General features: G+C 44.0%; 1 protein-coding gene across 6 annotated transcripts in view; it reads right to left on the minus strand.

Annotated features, from left to right (window-relative positions):
* Bicc1 (BicC family RNA binding protein 1) overlaps positions 1-10,086 on the minus strand; it is a 280,380-nt gene that overhangs the window by 73,515 nt on the left and 196,779 nt on the right. The gene's annotated exons all lie outside the window — the stretch shown is intronic.

Consider the following 10,086-nt stretch of genomic DNA (forward strand, 5'->3'; position numbering starts at 1 on the left):
GGCTGGGGGGGCAGCATGGAGGGCAGGCTTGGAGGGCAGCATAGGGAGGCAGAGGGAGGATGAGGCAATGAGTCCTGGATACAGTGGCATCTCACAGCTGGAAGAGCAAGGAAGATTACTTCTCTGTAGACAGGAATTTTGTCCTACTCACACTGATTTTAGTTAAAGGATAACCCTGACCGCAGTTCTGACCTACTTAAAAACATCATAAGTTCATATTGTTTCAGGCCACTGAGACATATCAGAACAACAGGGAACCAACACACTAGCTATTCCTGATACACGTATATTCTCACAGAACCCCACAGGAGATTAGTGCCATCCCCATCTCACAGGTAAAGACACTGCAACCAGACATATTATCATGTCACCAAGCTCCAGGGCCCAAATTCTTAAACCAAGACTTTAAAGATTTTGAATTTTCAATTATGTGTATGAGTATGTACACGTGAGTGCTGGTGCCTGCTGGGGCCACAGGCATCAGATCCACCTGGAGCTGGACTTACAGGCAGTTAGGAGCCACCCCATGTGGGTGCTGGGAATTGAACTCCAGTCCTGCACTGGAGCAGCATACACTGCATCAGCTTTCTAGACTGTAGACCAAGGTTTTAAAGTATTTTAAATTATGAAAGATGCAGCCCTGTGGAAGACAGCCCTGTCTCAAGGTTAAAATTTGACGCTTCCTGGTAGAGAACCATTAGAAGATAGGTTATCATGTGCTAAAAGGAGCTATCCGATCAAGATTTAATCAGATTAGGATGTAGCAGCAGATAATAAAAAATCTAATTTAAGGCCCAACAATCTGAAGAAGTAGAAAATTAACAGTTTGGGGGCTGGAGAGATGACTCAGTGGTTAAAGCACTGACTGCTCTTGTACAGGACCTGGGTTTGAATCCCAGCACCCACATGGTGGTTAACAACCATCCATAACTCCAGTTCCAGGGGATCCAACCCCCTCTTCTGACCTCCGAGGGCACTGCACAACACAGGTGCACTTATATACATGCAGTCAATACGCTCATACACATAAAATAAATATAATATTTTTTTTTTTAAAGAGAACTTTAATTTCTTGTAGACTGCCAAGCAGGCCTATGTGCTGTGAATGTCCCTCCCCGGTTTAGTCCACAGTTTTCCCCCACTGCCTCCAAGAGCCCCGCCCCCCCAGTCTTTGGGCGACTTCAGTCCTTCCCCTATTGGTAGAGAAGGGGCTCCTTTACAGAACACCAGCTGGAGACACGAGTCTCACCAGCAAATGGCTCCTTAGCCAAGAACTGAAGATGGAAATCATAAATAAGATATGAAAATAGTTGACGTTTTTCCTCCAATGGCTAATAAAGGGAAACAACGGTAATGACAGACAACGACCACTGGTGCTAGAGAAACCGACCTACTGAACGCACTGGAAGCACTGCCTCCTCAGGCGCATCTTTCTAAAATATTTTTTAGTTATTATTTTTATTTTACGTGCACAAGTGTACTGCCTGCATGTATGTGAGTGCACCCGTGTCGTGCAATGCTGCAGAGGTCAGAAGAGGGCATCAGATTCCCCTGGAACTGGAGTTAAGGACGGTTCGTAGCCGCAGTAAGTGCTCTTAACCACTGAGCAATCTATCCAGCTCCTCAAGATTTTTATGATTTAGAAAGCTGAAGGCTGGCTTGGAGAGATGGTTAAGAGTACTGGCTGCTTTCCCAGAGGACCCAAGTTTGGTTCCCAGCACCCACATCATCCACATGGCAGCCAAAAACCATTGTAACTCCAGTTCCAGGGGATCCAACCCCCTCTTCTGACCTCCGAGGGCACTGCACAACACAGGTGCACTTATATACATGCAGTCAATACGCTCATACACATAAAATAAATATAATATTTTTTTTTTTAAAGAGAACTTTAATTTCTTGTAGACTGCCAAGCAGGCCTATGTGCTGTGAATGTCCCTCCCAGGTTTAGTCCACAGTTTTCCCCCACTGCCTCCAAGAGCCCTGCCCCCCCAGTCTTTGGGTGACTTCAGTCCTTCCCCTATTGGTAGAGAAGGGGCTCCTTTACAGAACACCAGCTGGAGACACGAGTCTCACCAGCAAATGGCTCCTTAGCCAAGAACTGAAGATGGAAATCATAAATAAAATATGAAAATAGTTGACGTTTTTCCTTCAATGGCTAATAAAGGGAAACAATGGCAATCACAGACAACGACCACTGGTGCTAGAGAAACTGACCTACTGAACGCACTGGAAGCAGTGCCTCCTCAGGCGCATCTTTCTAAAATATTTTTTAGTTATTATTTTTATTTTACGTGCACAAGTGTACTGCCTGCATGTATGTGAGTGCACCCGTGTCGTGCAATGCTGCAGAGGTCAGAAGAGGGCATCAGATTCCCCTGGAACTGGAGTTAAGGACGGTTCGTAGCCGCCATGTGGGTGCTGGGAATCAAACCCAGGTCGTCTGCAAGACTAGTCAGTGCTCTTAGCCACTGAGCCATCTCTCCAGTCCCCCTCAGGTGCATCTTTATGTCTAAGAATCAGGCTACTTTTAGACAAAATTATAAAAAGCTCACTTTACAGTGGCCCCTGGACTAAAACAAAGAAACCTTGATTATTTCAGGTTTAAAAAACCTATTTTACAAATGATTATCTTTTAACAAATGTATGGCTTTATCGTGTTTGTTTCAAGATGGACCTGAGGGGACAGGAAAATTAGAGGACAGTGCTACAACACGTCATAAAACAAGCACAGTTTAAAAGTCCAAAAGTGCCATCTGCTTAGAGGAGCACTGAAATTTTTCTGCCATAAATTTTCCTAAGAAACATTTGAAATAATACTCATTTTTAAGTGAAGCAAATGTCAGCTTGAGAATATGACACAGCCTGAGATCCGTACTCAGTCTAGGAGCTCACTTCTAATGGCAATTTTAGTAAGCTCTTAAAATGGTTTTGAAATATCTGCCCACTTCGAATCAGCGGCATTTTGCCTTTGTTTACTGGGGCAGTATTAGGATGAAAGGAATTCTTGTGGCATGAATATTTCACAGCAAATGTGGTACTCAGTACCTGCACAGAGTTTTGCTGTCATGGAGACCATCTAGGAGAAACCATTCAAATGCCAGAATTTCAAACCCATTAAATTTTTTGCCTTCGAATCTGGCTTCATTTATAACTTAGAAATCAAAGCTCTAGTAACCATTTTTATTTTTTAAAACAATGTATAACCCATCTGCTTAAAAGAATTCATACTGACTTCACTCTGAAAAATCTTGAATTTCCTTTCCATGAAAAATTCTGACAGCAATCTGGGGGATTCCGCTGCCTAGCAGGTAGCCATGGAAACAGAAATACACACTGTGAGCCAGCTCTTAAGCTAGCACAGTGAGACCATAACTGAGCAGTTGGGAATACATTTTACAGCTGCTTTTCTATCTATGTTATTTGAAAAGAAATTCAGCTGATTTCATCTTTTCCACTAGGCGTACCTACAGATTATCCAAAAAAAAAAAAAAAAAATTCTTTTCTAATCCCAGCAACGGGTGAGACTACAGACTGCTTCAGAAATAAAATTTCCAAGCAGATGAGAAGAGGCCTTGATTCCCAGTCGGTGGGGACGTGCACATCTCCCCAGCCCCAGTCTCCCTGGACTTGTCACCATCAACCCTGGCCCACAGAATGGTGGTGGTCACAACAGAACTCACTGAGAGACCTCAAGATTGAATCTCATAGAAAGTCCTTCCTGACTGGACCATTAGCCACCTTAGTTTAAACTGCCTCCAGCTACTGCTTCCCATGACCCAGCATTCCTGAACAAGTATGTTCCTTCTGACCCTGCCTCATGAATACCCTTTTCCTGAGTGTCCCTCAGCCCATCATCCTAATGAATCACTTATAAAAAATGAGATCAATCCCCATGTGGCACAGGTATCTTTTACATGACCATACCCTCACTTCTCATATTGATTATCTGACATTTATTTTCTGCCCCTCAAAGCAGTCAGGTTGCCTATATCACGTCTCCATGGTAACAGTCACTACTTGTGTGGGGATGGGGAGGGAGGCTTTTGATCTGATAACAGTTCCCCAGAAACCTGAGTGACAATAACGATGTGGAAGGTAGAAATTAAGGAACAAGGATTACAATCAATATTGAATAATACCAAAATATAAACCTTTAAATAGATTAGGCTTTATGAGACATGGCTATCAGAACAATAAGAAATGTTTAAATCACACACACACAGCCTTGTGTCAGGTGTAAACAACTCTATGGCTGAGGAGATAGCTCAATCAGTAAAGCAGGAGACTGAGTTCAGATCTCCAGCACACACATCTGTAACCCTAGCACTGGGGACAAAGACAGGCAGAGTCCCTGAGCTTTCGGGGTAGCCTGCTTGCCAAATCAGTAACTGTGGGTTGAGTGACAGACACTGTTGCAAAAGATACGGTGACTATGACACCCGGCATCAATCTCTGGCCTCCGCACGCTGGCACATATGTACACACGCAGGTGCGCACACATACAAACAACATAGGCACACATATATACTGTACATCAAACATAATTTTTTAGGGCTGGGTGTGGTGTTGCACCCTTTGATCCCAGTGCTCACAAGGCAGAGGCAGGTGGATCTCTGTGTGATCGAGACCAGCTTGGCGTACATAGCAAGTTACAGACCAGCTGGGGCTACAGGAAAACCTTGTCTCATAAAGACCAAATAAAAATAATTTTAAAGGAGAGATAAACAAGTCTTGAGAGTCCTAAAACACATGAATTCGGGGGTTGGAGAGATGGCTCAGCGGTTAAGAACACTGGTTGTTTTTGCAGAAGACCCGGGTTCGAATCCCAGCACCCACAGGGCAGCTAAACACTGTCCAGAACTCCAGTCCCAGGGGATCTGACAGCCTCTTCTGTCCTCCCCAGGCATTGCACAACACAAGTGCACTTACTTATACGCAAGCAATACAGGAATACACATAAAATTTAAAAAAAAAAACAATAAATAAATAATTTTAAAAACCCACATGAATTCTCATGGGCACCTGGTCCTGTCATAAAATTCTTACAAACTCTACAATAGCTAGAGCATATATTTCTCTCTAGAGAAAATGATTAGAAAATCCTTCCCTAGGATTTTCTCCATCTGGCTTTCTGACAAACACATGCATGAAACGAAATATGACACCTGGCTGCGAAAGCAATAACTGCATCTAGGAAAAAAAAAAAGACCAAAACTTTCAAAGTGACTGTTGAAGCAGTTTGGAAACCAACTTAGAAACTTTTTAAAGCAATAATAAAAATGAATGCTCAAACTTTAATGATCCTTTTTATAACAGAAAAAGTGACAGTTCTGTGAAATCCAAAAATTTATCTTGAATTTTGTGGTATTTAACTGTCTACTGGACATTTCTGCTGGTACATCAAAGCTACCTGTGCATTCCAACATGAGCAAAACTAAAACAAACTTGTCCCCCATGTCTATGCCCACCTCCAGGCTACAGTGCCAGCCACAGCCAGGATTTCTCGAACCATGTCTGCCTGAAGGGTCTCTAGCCTTAGACCCTAAGTGTAACGATTCCAATAGTCAAACAGGATCATGTAAAATGAAGAGTGTGGGTTTAAATGCAAAAGTCTAGCTAGGTATGGTGGCACATGCCTCTGGGAGGAAGAGGCAGGCAGATCTCTGAGAGTTTGAGGCCAGCCTGGTCTATTCAGGGGCCATCAAAAGGGTAAAGCTCACGTCGTGTCACACACCGCGCACTGAGTACTGCTTGCAGTCACTTCTCCAGCAGGTTTATTCTGCTAGGTGAACATCGTGACCTTTACCACTGTTCCCTTCTCATCTGATCTGAACCGGGGTTAGCACCGCAACTCACAGACTCTGATCTTTTCAACTGTCTTTCACCCAAAGATCTTTCTAGCATAAGAACACTAGCCATGACTTCCAGGCAGAGAACACATTCCTTTAAGACACACGCCCTTCTCAATTTGGCCCCTAATCCTTTCCCAGCATCTCAGCCATGCCCTGCATTCAGCAATAGCCTCCGTTTGTAGCCACTCCTGCAGAGATCTGGACAGCTTCCACACTGTATAAGGTCCCTGTCACCAATATTTTTACCATTAATGAGATGTGGGCTCTCTGAGGTCCAGCTTTTCACATGTCATTTCTCTGGTCTGTAAAAGCCACTCCATACCCATCCCTTCTCCATCTGGCGAACAGTTCATCCTTCAAGGCCAGCTCAAGTCTCACTCTTCTACAAAGCTTTCCAGAATGAGCAAGTCACTGCTGGAGGGACTCTCACACACTTCATTCTCAGCCCTGTCCTGGGGAGCTATTAAAACCTGGGAACAAAAGTAAAGATATCTAAAATTTAAAAACTAATAAGTCTGAAAAAATTTTAACCAAATTCCCAGTCATTCCACACTTTTTTTCACTAACCCTAACCCCGTCCCACACACATAAATCAGATTCAGAAAATATGAGAACAACAAGAAAAAAAACCAAACACAAATACATTGAGAAACATCCGACTTACCCGGGTGAATCAGAATGGCCTCATTTGGAAATACCTGATGATCTAAATGTCAAATGAATTTCAGATAAGAGCCAAAGCAAATTTTAAGACTCTTGTAAGTTTCCAAAATACAGTTTAAATTTTTTTAAAGCCTTTTTCTTTATACATGTGCAAAACTTTTAGAATTCAATAGGGAAATGAGCCATCATTTCAAAAAGGAACTTTGAAACTGGGAAATAAAAACATATGCCCTCCGGGCATCAGTCTCATCAGGAAGCAGTGGCCATCCCCCGCTCTACCACTATTCCTAAAGGGCATGGTGCCAGGCCTCACAGGGCCCTCACTCTCTGGGGAGCTCTGCACTCAAGTCCTGCAGCCACCTATCACGAGGACTCATTCCTTATCCTGCTTTTCAGATAAAGAAGCTGGTCAAAGGTATCAAGGAAGCCCGGCTAGATAGCATGGGGCCGTGACCCAAAGCCCTCTGCTTGTGCCAGACCATGCACCCAGTCCACAAGTTAAAATGTATTACCAGAAAGCTGGGCCAGGTGGGTGACCTCCAGTCAGTGAACAATGAGGCCTTATTCAGACCACCAAAGTCTGAGAGGCAGCCTACTTTGGCCAGAGGAAATAACTATGTCTGCCTGAAGGGTCTCTAGCCTTAGAACCTAAGTGTAACGATTCCAATGGTCAAACAGGATAAAGTAAAATGAAGAGTGTGGGTTTAAATGCAAAAGTCTAACTAGGTATGGTGGCACATGCCTCTGGGAGGAAGAGGCAGGCAGATCTCTGAGAGTTTGAAGCCAGTTTAGTCTACATAGCGAGTTCCAGACCAGCCAGAGCTATGTAATGAGACTCTGTTCAAAAAACAAAGAAAGAAAAAAAAATAAAGAAATAAAGAAATAAAGCCCAGCAAAACCAAGTTCTTCTTAATATCTTTATAATTCTTGGACAAGATATTCAATCTTTGTAGGTCTCAGTCTCCAAATTTGTAAGGCAAGGATATAAAACCTCTCAAACACGAGTCCTAGAAGAAATTTCTCTGAAATAAAATAATTTTATTTAAGTTTCAAAGCCAGTATGATGGTCCACACCTGTAATTGTAGCACTAGAGAGACTGAGGAGAAAGGACTGTGAACTCGAGGCCAGCCTGAGCTACAAGATTCTGTCTCACATATATCCATATATATGTACATCTGTGTATATATTTTATAAACATACATATATGCATATGTATAGAAATTTCAACTAACAGATTCTGAAATGTACTTCTGGGGCTAGAAGGATGGCTTAGAGGTGAAGAGGGATTGCTATTCTTGCAGAGGACCCAGATTTGGTTCCTAGAACCCACATGGCAGTTAACAACTGGCCACTGTGTTCTAGGAACCAAAGGCCAGTTCCAGGCCTCCTCTGGCCTCCACAGTCATTGGACAGAATGGCAGCACTTCTGTTCACATGTTTATATATCGTCTCTCTAATTTTACCTTTGTGTTTTAAAATGTACATGACAGGGCCAGGGTACAGTTCAGTGGCAAATGGGTGCTTAGCATGTACACAGCCCAGGGTTCAATTCTCAGCACACACACAGACACACACACAAAATTCTTTATATCAATCTAGTTGTAAAATCCCTTTAGAAGCAATGCAAGACTATTTCTTCCGAAAGCCAGGTATCTGTTAGAAAATTCGAACCTGTATCTCAGGGGCCATCAAAAGGGTAAAGCTCACGTCGTGTCACACACAGCGCACTGAGTACCACTTGCAGTCACTTCTCCAGCAGGTTTATTCTGCTAGGTGAGCACCGTGACCTTTACCACTGTTCCCTTCTCATCGGATCTGAACCGGGGTTAGCACCGCAACTCACAGACTCTGATCTTTTCAACAGTCTTTCACCCAAAGATCTTTCTAGCATAAGAACACTAGCCATGACTTCCAGGCAGAGAACACATTCCTTTAAGACACACGCCCTTCTCAATTTGGCCCCTAATCCTTTCCCAGCATCTCAGCCATGCCCTGCATTCAGCAATAGCCTCCGTTTGTAGCCACTCCTGCAGAGATCTGGACAGCTTCCACACTGTATAAGGTCCCTGTCACCAATTTACGGTTAAATTCCCTCTCCAGATAGCCCCTAGCAGCCTAGAACCTGAGGACAGCTGGGATCAAAAGCTAAAAAGCAGACACAGCCAGTTCATTCAGGGCCCTATCTGAAGTCGGCATAACAGTTTAAAGGAAGATGTGGGAGGAGCACAAACTTCATTGCATATGAGCTCCCTTAACCTCCTGCCCCACCAGAAAAATGGCAGGAGAACACGAGGTAGAAAACACTGGAAAAAGGGATGGCCTACTATTGAATCTCTCCCTGGGCTTGAGACAGGGCCGCACTGCTGAAAGCTCTCTATCTTGGAAGTCTCGTAGGCCCATGGTTCTGTGTGTGTCCTGGAGGCCATGCAACCCAAGCTGTCACATGCTTACTGTGATGGTTTGAGTGAGAATGTTCCCCATAGGCTCCAAGTATTTGGACATTTTATCCCCAGATGGCAGAACTGTTTGGGGAGGTCTCAGGTGTGGCCATGCTGCAGGAAGCACATCACTGGGGGCAGGCATTGCTGGATCTCTAGTCACTCTCTTGCTTCCTGTGCTGCTTAAAGATGTGGAGCTTAGCTTCTGCTCCTCCTCCAGCCACCTCTGCCACCATGCCTCCCTGTGGGGCCGTGACCCAAAGCCCTCTGCTTGTGCCAGACCATGCACCCAGTCCACAAGTTAAAATGTATTACCAGAAAGCTGGGCCAGGTGGGTGACCTCCAGTCAGTGAACAATGAGGCCTTATTCAGACCACCAAAGTCTGAGAGGCAGTCTACTTTGGCCAGAGGAAATAACATGAGTCTCTCACCTGAAATTCATAATCTTCCAGAGCCCTAAATGAACTTAGCACAAGTGTTTTTATTTCCAATTAAGAGAGAAACTACAAACTTTCTTTAGAAGGAGACAAAACATATATATGTATTCGTGCGTACACCCAGACACACAGAGCCCTAAACAGAGATGTCTAGTTTAACGCGACAGACCCGCAAACTCAAGTCAGATTACCTCTAACTAAAGAATCTGTTCAGCTGCAATGTATCAATTACTGACACTCTGGAGGTAGAAACTGCTGCAAGCGAGAATTGTTGGACAGCTTCTGGAAGGAAAGCACACACACTGAAACAAGGTTTTACAACTCTGTTTTCTTCACTAGGGCCATCAAACCAAGGCTGCTCGGCATGGCTGACGACAACATGCCGTCTGGGTTTGCACTTCTCCAGCCCCGGCCAGCTCACCTCTCTATCTGGACTTCGGCAACCATAGTGACACAGAGCTCTGAACGCTACAATGACTGCAAAGTAACTACCTTGTGAAGTCTCATTTACGTCATTCACACAGTCTTTCTTTATGAAGGATGGACAGGATTTTAAGTGTCTATTGATTATCTGCATTTTCTAAAAATGCTACAGGACATCACAGACAGGCAGTGAGGTGGTGGACATCGTGATTTGCTCAAACCTCAGACATGCACTGCAGCCTCACATTCTCACCTCAGTTAACGAATGC

Source organism: Nannospalax galili, unplaced genomic scaffold (assembly GCF_000622305.1).
Source record: "Nannospalax galili isolate Female #2095 unplaced genomic scaffold, S.galili_v1.0 scaffold1454, whole genome shotgun sequence".
NCBI classification, from domain to species: Eukaryota; Metazoa; Chordata; class Mammalia; order Rodentia; family Spalacidae; genus Nannospalax; species Nannospalax galili.